At 45.6% G+C, this 8410-nt stretch overlaps 1 protein-coding gene across 1 annotated transcript in view; it reads right to left on the bottom strand.

The window, feature by feature from the left end:
- PAPPA (pappalysin 1) overlaps positions 1-8410 on the bottom strand; it is a 191787-nt gene that overhangs the window by 84783 nt on the left and 98594 nt on the right. The window lies entirely within an intron of this gene.

Here is an 8410-nt window from a genome sequence, read left to right as displayed (position 1 = left end):
CACCAAAAGTTCTACTAGACAACTGCTGTGGGGCCTGGGCTCGTAACAAGTGACACAATTCTGCCTTCTCTGGAACATTAGCTCTGGCCCATATAGCTCCCCGATGCATGTCAGTGTAGCTCCTTCCTCGCATTGTGCTGAACTGATATTCTGTCCCTGGACCCCTTGCCTCAGGCAGCTGCATTGCAGACCTGGGTATCACCCAGGTAGCGTCCTCTTTCCTGAAGGCAGTATCCTGCCAGCAGACCAGATCTCTCCCAAACCTGTGCCTCTGTCCTGGGGTGGAGAGACATGCAGACATGAGCCACGCATTCCCTGTCACCAGCTGCACAGATGGGTCCAGTTTGAGAAAGGGTCCTAAGGTGGGCAGAAGCCCCAGGAAAGTCTTTGTTGAATGGCCCTGGCGCAGAGGCACCCCTCTCGGCAGGGGTGCCTCTCACATTCCTGTCTGAGTCCATCTCGCTCTGAGAAAGGAACATGCACAGAGGTATCCAGGACCTCCTGGCACTCGGATCTGGCTGAAGAATTAGAAGAGTTTTAAGAAACCCATAGCTGGGGTGAAAGAGAGGGTAGAAGGCCCTTTTTGGTTTGGTTCTATAGATAACACATGCAGGCTAATTTAAAAAGTAAGGATGGGGGATAGAAAATGGAGGGTAGGGGCTTGAAAAAACAAACACAAACAAACAAGCACATACGCAAACAAAAACAACATTCTGTGCACAGCCAAACCCCAACTCCCCCTCGGAACCCCATTCTTTGGGCCCAGCTTGAGAAAGTTTACTTTCAGACTTAGAGAAATGAGCATGTGGTTTGGGGGACAAAATTCAATACGGCCGAAGCAGCGGGCTCAGCAAGCTGGCTCTTGCTTCTTAAGTGCCTTACAGCCTTGGAGAGTGAATACTGTTTACATTTTTTACATGTTTCTTGGGTACAGAACATGAAACTAAATTATACAGCAAAGGCCATGCTGGCTGAATATCGGTGCCCCCACTTAAAACGACAACAGTAATTTTAAAGAAGAAGAGAAAATAAAATACAAGAATGGGAAAGGGTCTTAAGGGAGCCTTGGTGAATGACAGGGATGAGAGGATGGGGTCTGGTCCCGAATCGGAGAGTACAGAAAGATGTGGGGAATAGAGACAATGGGATGGGAGCAGGTCAGGTTTGGAGAGGAGGGAAGACGAAGGCCAAGGAATCTTCCTAGAGGGGCCGTGGAGTAGGTTGGCGGGGCCGCGTCTGCTCTCTGTGGAGAGCCAGTGGAAGCATCCCCAAACCACAATGCCTTGCTCGTCCTCGGGCTTCAAGTTAAGACCCAACTGGCAAGCGAAAAATGAAGACTCGCCCTTCAAACCACGTGGCACGTTTCCTGCTCCATCAATACATTTTTGTGGCATGACTACAGATGCGAGGCGCAGCCTTTTGTTCAGGTTCACCCTTCCCCCTCAGTGGACATCCCTCTGAGGTTAGCTCTATTTGTCCCCAGATGACAACAGCCGGCCAACATTTGTCTTTTCTTATTAGAAGGACCTATTTCAATGTTCCCTTTCCTCTATGGACACTACAGACTGCTAGAGGGCAGTGGTTGAGTTATTCATCTCAACCTCAACTCACTGCTGAAAGTGATGCTTTTGGACATAGGAAGTTCACAATAAGATGATATTGACTGTGAATCCAAATATCAGATTCATTTCATAGCAGAGAGAGGATTGAGAGGTTTAAGGAAGTTATTTAATCGAAGTCATATCTTAATTTAAGTGGCATAAAATCAAGAGACTCTCAAAGTCTCTCTCTGCTTCGAATTCTATAGCCAGAGGAGAGTATTCCTTTAAAAAATAATATAAATAGAAACCAAAACATAAAACTCAGTTGTTCTTAATTTGATGCCTCAGTTACTAAAACTTCACAGGCAGAAAGAAGCATTTCTTGAAATATTGTCAGTTGCTATCAGTATCAGAAGGAAAGTGACATTTCTGGATCAACTGTCTCATCCTTGACAAACACCTGCCATATAGATGTTATTACTCCTATTTTATAAATAAGAAATTGCATAGGGACAAAGACAACTGGCTTGCCCGAAGTGACAGAGCTAGTAAGGGGTGAACCCTCTAGAAATTAGGCTGATCTAATCCTAAATCTCATTTTTTAAATGAAACTCTTGTCACTCAAAGTTTTCAAGGACAGGCATAGTGTCTGGCATTTCACTGGTATTGAAAGAGTGAATGAATGAATGATGGAGGGAGGGGACAAGAGAGGGCAGGAGGAGAATCTGATAGATTCCTTTGCAGGGATCCTAAAATATTCAATAGATTAAAGTCCACCCAGCCCAAGGTTCGATGAAAAGTTCAGGTGGGTACAGGGACAAGCTCAGGGGGCTCCTTTGTGATGCAGGCATTGTTTTTTACTCTTCTGGATGGATTCTGGGTGCCCCACACCAATAGGACAGGCTGTAACAGACCATGGGACTTTCTGTTCTGTCTCCTTAGATGACTCGCACATGTGCTCTTAAAAATTTTTTCAGAAACCACCAGGAGAAAGCAGATCCCTCGGGTATTTGGGAAAACTGCTTGAAACCTTCTCTGACATTTCAGCGTGTTCCTCTCACCTCTCTGCCTTCCACCATGGGCAGATGCTGTCCCATTCCAGCAGTGAGAAGAGCTGCATGCCATGGCGAAGATACATGTGGGGAAAGGACACCCCTTAGGAATGACCTCAGCCTTGGATGTTGAGTCCAAGATTTCTCTCTTTCCTCTGCAAATAATATCATATAAAAAGCCTCAGAGAATTGCTTATCCATGCAAATTTCCGAGTGAGGCTATTTCAGTGTAATACCAGGAACATGGTATAAGCAAAGGAAATAAGGAAGAGCACCATAGGTGAGGCGGGTCATCCTCTGAGACTCAGTTTCGTCCTCATGAGGGGAAGTAAAACCTCTGTTTTATAATGTGCTTCAAGCCCCTAGCACAGGGCCTGTGTACAGGAGGTGTTCCATACATGTCACTCCTCTTCCTCAAATGAACACCAGATCCCATTAGCCCCCAGCTTAAAACCTCTGAAAAGCTCCCATGGCACTCAGGATAAAGTTTGAATTTTTCAAGCATCTGAAGGATGTCTCCATATTCCATCCTAGCTCATCTCTCTTGACTTTCCCCTTATTTCATATTGGCATTTTTTTTGGATGTCTATCTGTCTCTCTCTCTCTCTCTCTCTCTCTCTCGCCCCCTCCCTCTCTCTCCTTCTCTCTCTCTCTCTGCTCTTCTGCTCACACTCCTCCCTTATCCTTCAGCTTATCCATCTAGCCACTGCTTAGCAATGACTCCCACGCCCTCTAGATTCCCCTGTCCCAGCACTTCCTACACTGCACTGCAAGTGCTTGTAGAACGATTTCTTACACTTGTGTCCAGAGAACCCAGTGGGTGTCAGCTCCCTTCCTCTGGACACAAGGATGAAGAAGACACAGTTAAATGGCCCTGCCCTCCGGGCTCAGAGTTGGCAGCTATCAAGGAGTACACACATCTTAGGATTCTCTTACTGACCTTTCCAGGTTTCCTGTGTATAGCACGTGGCTCGTGACAAACCTGTAAACTGAGCAGTTTCCTCTTCCCTTTACAACTATCCTGTGTGTGCTTTTCTTCCTTTTTGTCTCATAATCCAGAAATAATTAGGCATACATCCAAAATCTAAGAAATCGTTTTTACACTCAGGGCTTGACGACTTAAAACATTTTCTATGTTTCTCCCATTCTTTCATGTACATGTTTTAAATGACTTTCTGGAGATTCAGGCAATGCTTAACCTTAAACAAGAGGTCTAGGCAGCATGGCAAAACAGTGGAGACATATTTGGGGGATTGAAAAGGGGGGCTTTCTTGGTGTTCCTTGAACACATACTACACATGAAAAGATGCAAAAGACACCCGCCATTCTGGCTTATCCTCCTGCGTTGGTCAGTGAAGTAGGCGTGAGCAGCCTCGTCCTGCTCTGGGCCCTACTGTGAACATGGGCCTGCCTCTTGCCTCTGCCCCTGACGATGGTGTGCCCAAAGCTATCACTCGTCTCTCTGAGCCTTACTGCCCTAATCTGTAAAGTGAGAATAGTGATTCCTATTTTTAAAGCAGTTTTAGTAGGACTAAAAAAAAATTAAAAAAAATAGATTCAGGGCCTGGAGGAAGTTGGTAAATGTTATTTTTTCTAATTCGCCCACGACCTTCTGAAGACGGGCAAAGGACTTTTCCATCCCTACGTGCTGGCTCTCACCCCTGTTGGCTGAGCAAGCAGACAGCAGTGTGGTCCCCCCGCTCAGGGAAACTCCCTCCGAACCTCACGCTCTTGGGTCTTGGCCGTGACCTCTGGTGGGACATGCCCTCTGATGAACCGGTGAGCTCTTTGAGGGCAGCGAGAAGGCCAGAACGTCTTTAGAGTTTCTCAAAATGCCTGGCACAGTCCTGAGCAGGCAGGAAACATTCTCTAATACAACAGTGTTTAATTCGAGCAAATGTTGACTGAGCTCTGTACCCAGTGTGGGTCACTGGGCCCAGCTCTGGGGTGAGGGTGTGGAGAGGAGCTTAACATGAATGAAAGAGGAAATTGACATTTGGACTACCCAATAAGTGGAAAAAAACAAACTAATGCTAAGCGCGTTCTCTGCCTTTACGTCCTTAATCTCCACCAGGTAGATGCTATCATGCCCTTTTCCAGAGGGGGAAACTGAGGTTCCCAGAGGAGTCATTTGCTCAGGGTTCTCAAGTAAGAAGAGAAGCTAGAAGAATAAAGCCACATCTGCCTGGTTTCCCTTTCACTCCATTAGTGCCCCTGCTCTCTACCTGCTCGCATGCCTCAGCGTAGGCTACAACTACATTTCTGTTTGATCAAATGGATTAATATGTACATTACTATAACACAAGACGAATTATGATTTGTTTTAACAGCGGGACAAAGTATTACGGACATGCCAAGGAACAGGTAGGAGCAACTCCTAGTGAAGGGGCAAAGGACCGGTACAACAACAGGTGGATGGAATACAGAGTCAGAGATTCAGTTACAGAAGAAGCAGAGATGCCTAGGTCTCTGATGCAGGAATCTCCCGTTCAGTCACCAGCTCCGCTGAATGCCTCATGACGGAGAGCTTCCTATATCACAAGGCACTCTACTCTACTGTGGATAGTCTTCATTCTTAGAAAGATTTTCTTTACTTTGGCTCTGAAACTACTGCCCTGGAAATGCTTAGTCTAAGTTTTACCCTCAGAGGATTAACCAAATAAACTGGTTGGTTGACTGAAGGTCCCTAATTCCAAGGAGAGCACTACATGTCCCTGGTAGTCTCAGTGTTTCCATTTCTTCCTTAGGCCATTGCAGAAGGAGCGGGGTGTGTGCTTGGATAAGAGGAAATGGGCTTTTGTAGAAATGCCGGGGGGTGGGGGGCGGGGGGGGGGGGGACAGGATGAAAGAATATCTGCATCTCGTTTTGGCAGCCTTTGGTGTAAAGCACTAGAGAAATGCAAAACATGGAGACAAAATAAGAACAAGAAGAGATCTTTGCAAGCACTTAAACCAAACCATTTCTGAGGTTCTCAGAAGAGGGAGAACTTGAATCTTTCAGTTCATTTCCATTTTTGTTCTGTCTCAGGGACTTCTTGAATTCCAGCTGGGCCAGGAAGGTGCGTGGCCAAAATATCCAGGGAATATCTCTTATTATAGGATGGTCAGCCCATTTGCACAACCAGGAAGTTTTGATACTTCTGATAATGTCTGGATGTAAGACACAATGTTCAGGGTGGGGTAACAGCCCTAACCGAATTTGGAAATCTCGCTCGAGGAGAATGGATGAGAGAGACTGGAAACTATTAGAAGTAGAGGGCTTATACAAAATCGAAAATAAAGTTTTAATCAATCTTCTAGACTCATCTGGCACAGCAAGTGTTGCTTCTTTGCAGCAGTCACAGTGAGAGTCTGCCAACTTACTCTACCAAGGCTGCTACTCTTGATAGAATTCTCATGCGTAAGTCTTGCATGATGACAAGGTTAGAGGCAAGGTCTTTCACCTTTTTGGTGTCTTCCACAGACTCCAACCCAGGGCTAGGCAGTTAACTCCAACAGATACCTGAGTTTATCATTTTTACAGCATCAGGGAAAGATAAAATGGGACAAAGCTGGTTCATAAAGAACAAACGGGAACAACAGTCATTATTTCATCATTGCCCAAGGTAATGGATGTCCTTGTGAACAGCAGGGGACCAGGAAACAGGGACACCTAGACAGAGAATGGCTGCAGTCTGAACTCAAAGGTGTGGGCAGTGACATGAGTCTGCTACAGGAAAATTCAAGTACCTCATGGGGTCACAGTGACACCAACACTGAGATTCTCTATGCTTGTTTTCCAGTGATATTTTTCAGGAATCCAGTTACTCTCAATGTTTGGTCGTGATCATGTTCCCAAGCTCCCACCGTTATCTTCGGTGAGATCCTTTTCATCCTAGATTCTCCACTTATGGGCTGTGTGACTTTGGGAAGCCACTCCACCTCTCGGTTTCTCCAAGGCAGGTAATAATCTCACCTTGAGGAATGGCAAGGGGATGGGCTTTGAGATGTATGAGAGCGTCTAGTACGGTGGCTGTCGGACTGGACAACCACCGGTTCCCTTCCTCACTCTCCTCTATGTGCCTTGGTACCTACTTTCCAGATCCACGCTCCTATGTGGCCTGTTCTTGTGTGCGCGCGTGCGTGCATGTGTGTGTGTTTGTAAAAGAGACAGATTGGAGAGAGAGAGGCAGAAGGAGGAGGAGAGTTTAATTGTGTAGGGGGAAGGTACATCTCAGTGCTTCCCAACTCCTTCTCTCAAGCCATCAGCCTCTTCACTGGAGCCTCTGACAGGGTGAAAATTAACTATCAGCCTCCTCTAATCACCACACAAGGTAATGAAGGCTGTGGTTATGCTGCACTTCTCTGCTCTGCTGTCAGAAAGGAACTAGTTTCCAGTCCAGGAAGAGCCTTACTCAGAATTACATACGCTGCGTGTGTGCGTGTGTGTGTGTGTGTGTGTGTGTGTGTGTGTGTGTGTTTGCGTGTGTGTGCATGATGGGGACACGGTGTGTGAATGATTTCCAGGCATTTGCTTTCAGAGGGGAAGTCAGGGGACTTTTGTTCTGCCGCCCTCCAGGTGGCCCTGCCTGGCCCTACACCTAGCCTATACACACATCCCCTTCCCTGACCCTGTATTCTCCAGTGAGTTGATCTCATTAAGGCAAATTTAGTTACAGCTGAAGTCTCCTTCTAACAAAGATTGTGCCCAAGCCCAGAGTAATGGAGCCTAGTCGATTTCATTAAAATAAAATTGGTTACAATGAATAATTCAATAGGATGATTTTGTTTCCTCATCTCCTCTTTGCAGATCGAAGAGCTAGTATTTATGATGATTTTTTTTTAATTGGATTTTTGTTTAGGAAGAGATAATCACCCATAATTCCTGACAGCCCCCTCCTTACAAAAGTGGAATAATTGCCCCATGAAGTCTCTTTTCAAATGCTAAGACTGGGAGATTCTTTCTCTGTTTTCTCGCACTAGTAGCAATAAGCTTTGGGTGATTTTAAGCACAGCTGCTACCTCGGTTCTTACTCGTGTGAGATTCTGAGGGTGTTAATTCCCTTGTTTGAATGATGTTTTTTAAACATTTCTAGGAACTGGATGCCAATAGTGAATTTGGAGTCTCTGGCTCTATTGCCAGCCGGCCCTGCTGTTCCTGAGCTGGACATTCTCTGTCATAGAGAGGTGATTCTTAAACATATTCTCTTTGCATCCGTCCGTTTGTATGTAGCGATGTGCATACGTGTGTGCGCGTGCGCATGCGTGCGCATATCTCTAGTCAATTAAACACACATTTCCTGAGCATCTAGTCTTATCTAGAGCGAATGCTTGAAGATGAGGGAACAGAGATGAATAAACTCAAAACTGTTTTCAAAGAACTAGGGGCCTAATGGGGGACTCAGACACACAAACAGATCATTGGAGCTCAGCACAACGGGTATAACCAAATATGAATTCAGCAAGTACAGAGGTGGCAAGGGGGAGGATGAACCCCAGACATTCATTCATTCATTCATTCATTCATTCGTTCACCAGGCTGGCACTGTACATGGTACTGTACATCAGGGAATACCATGTTCCCATTTATTTCCATTCTCCTTAGGACAGTTAGAAATAAATGCAAATGAAGTATCTAATGAATGTAAACATGAGTAAACAGATAAATGAAAAAAATGACCAAATGAACACTCTAACTTGTAAATGAAGTAGTCCCATTTTGTCCTCATCTAGTGATTTTTACTGGGCCCCAGAAGAAGTTCACATCTCTCTTTCATCTAGAAACCAGGCCTACCCCCGTTACCCTGAGTCGGGGAAGAAACATTAATCTTAGAGCAG

Source organism: Pteropus vampyrus, unplaced genomic scaffold (assembly GCF_000151845.1).
Source record: "Pteropus vampyrus isolate Shadow unplaced genomic scaffold, Pvam_2.0 Scaffold61, whole genome shotgun sequence".
Classification (NCBI taxonomy): domain Eukaryota; kingdom Metazoa; phylum Chordata; class Mammalia; order Chiroptera; family Pteropodidae; genus Pteropus; species Pteropus vampyrus.
Note: the sequence above shows the minus strand (reverse complement) of the source record. Positions and strands in the feature narration are given on the sequence as shown.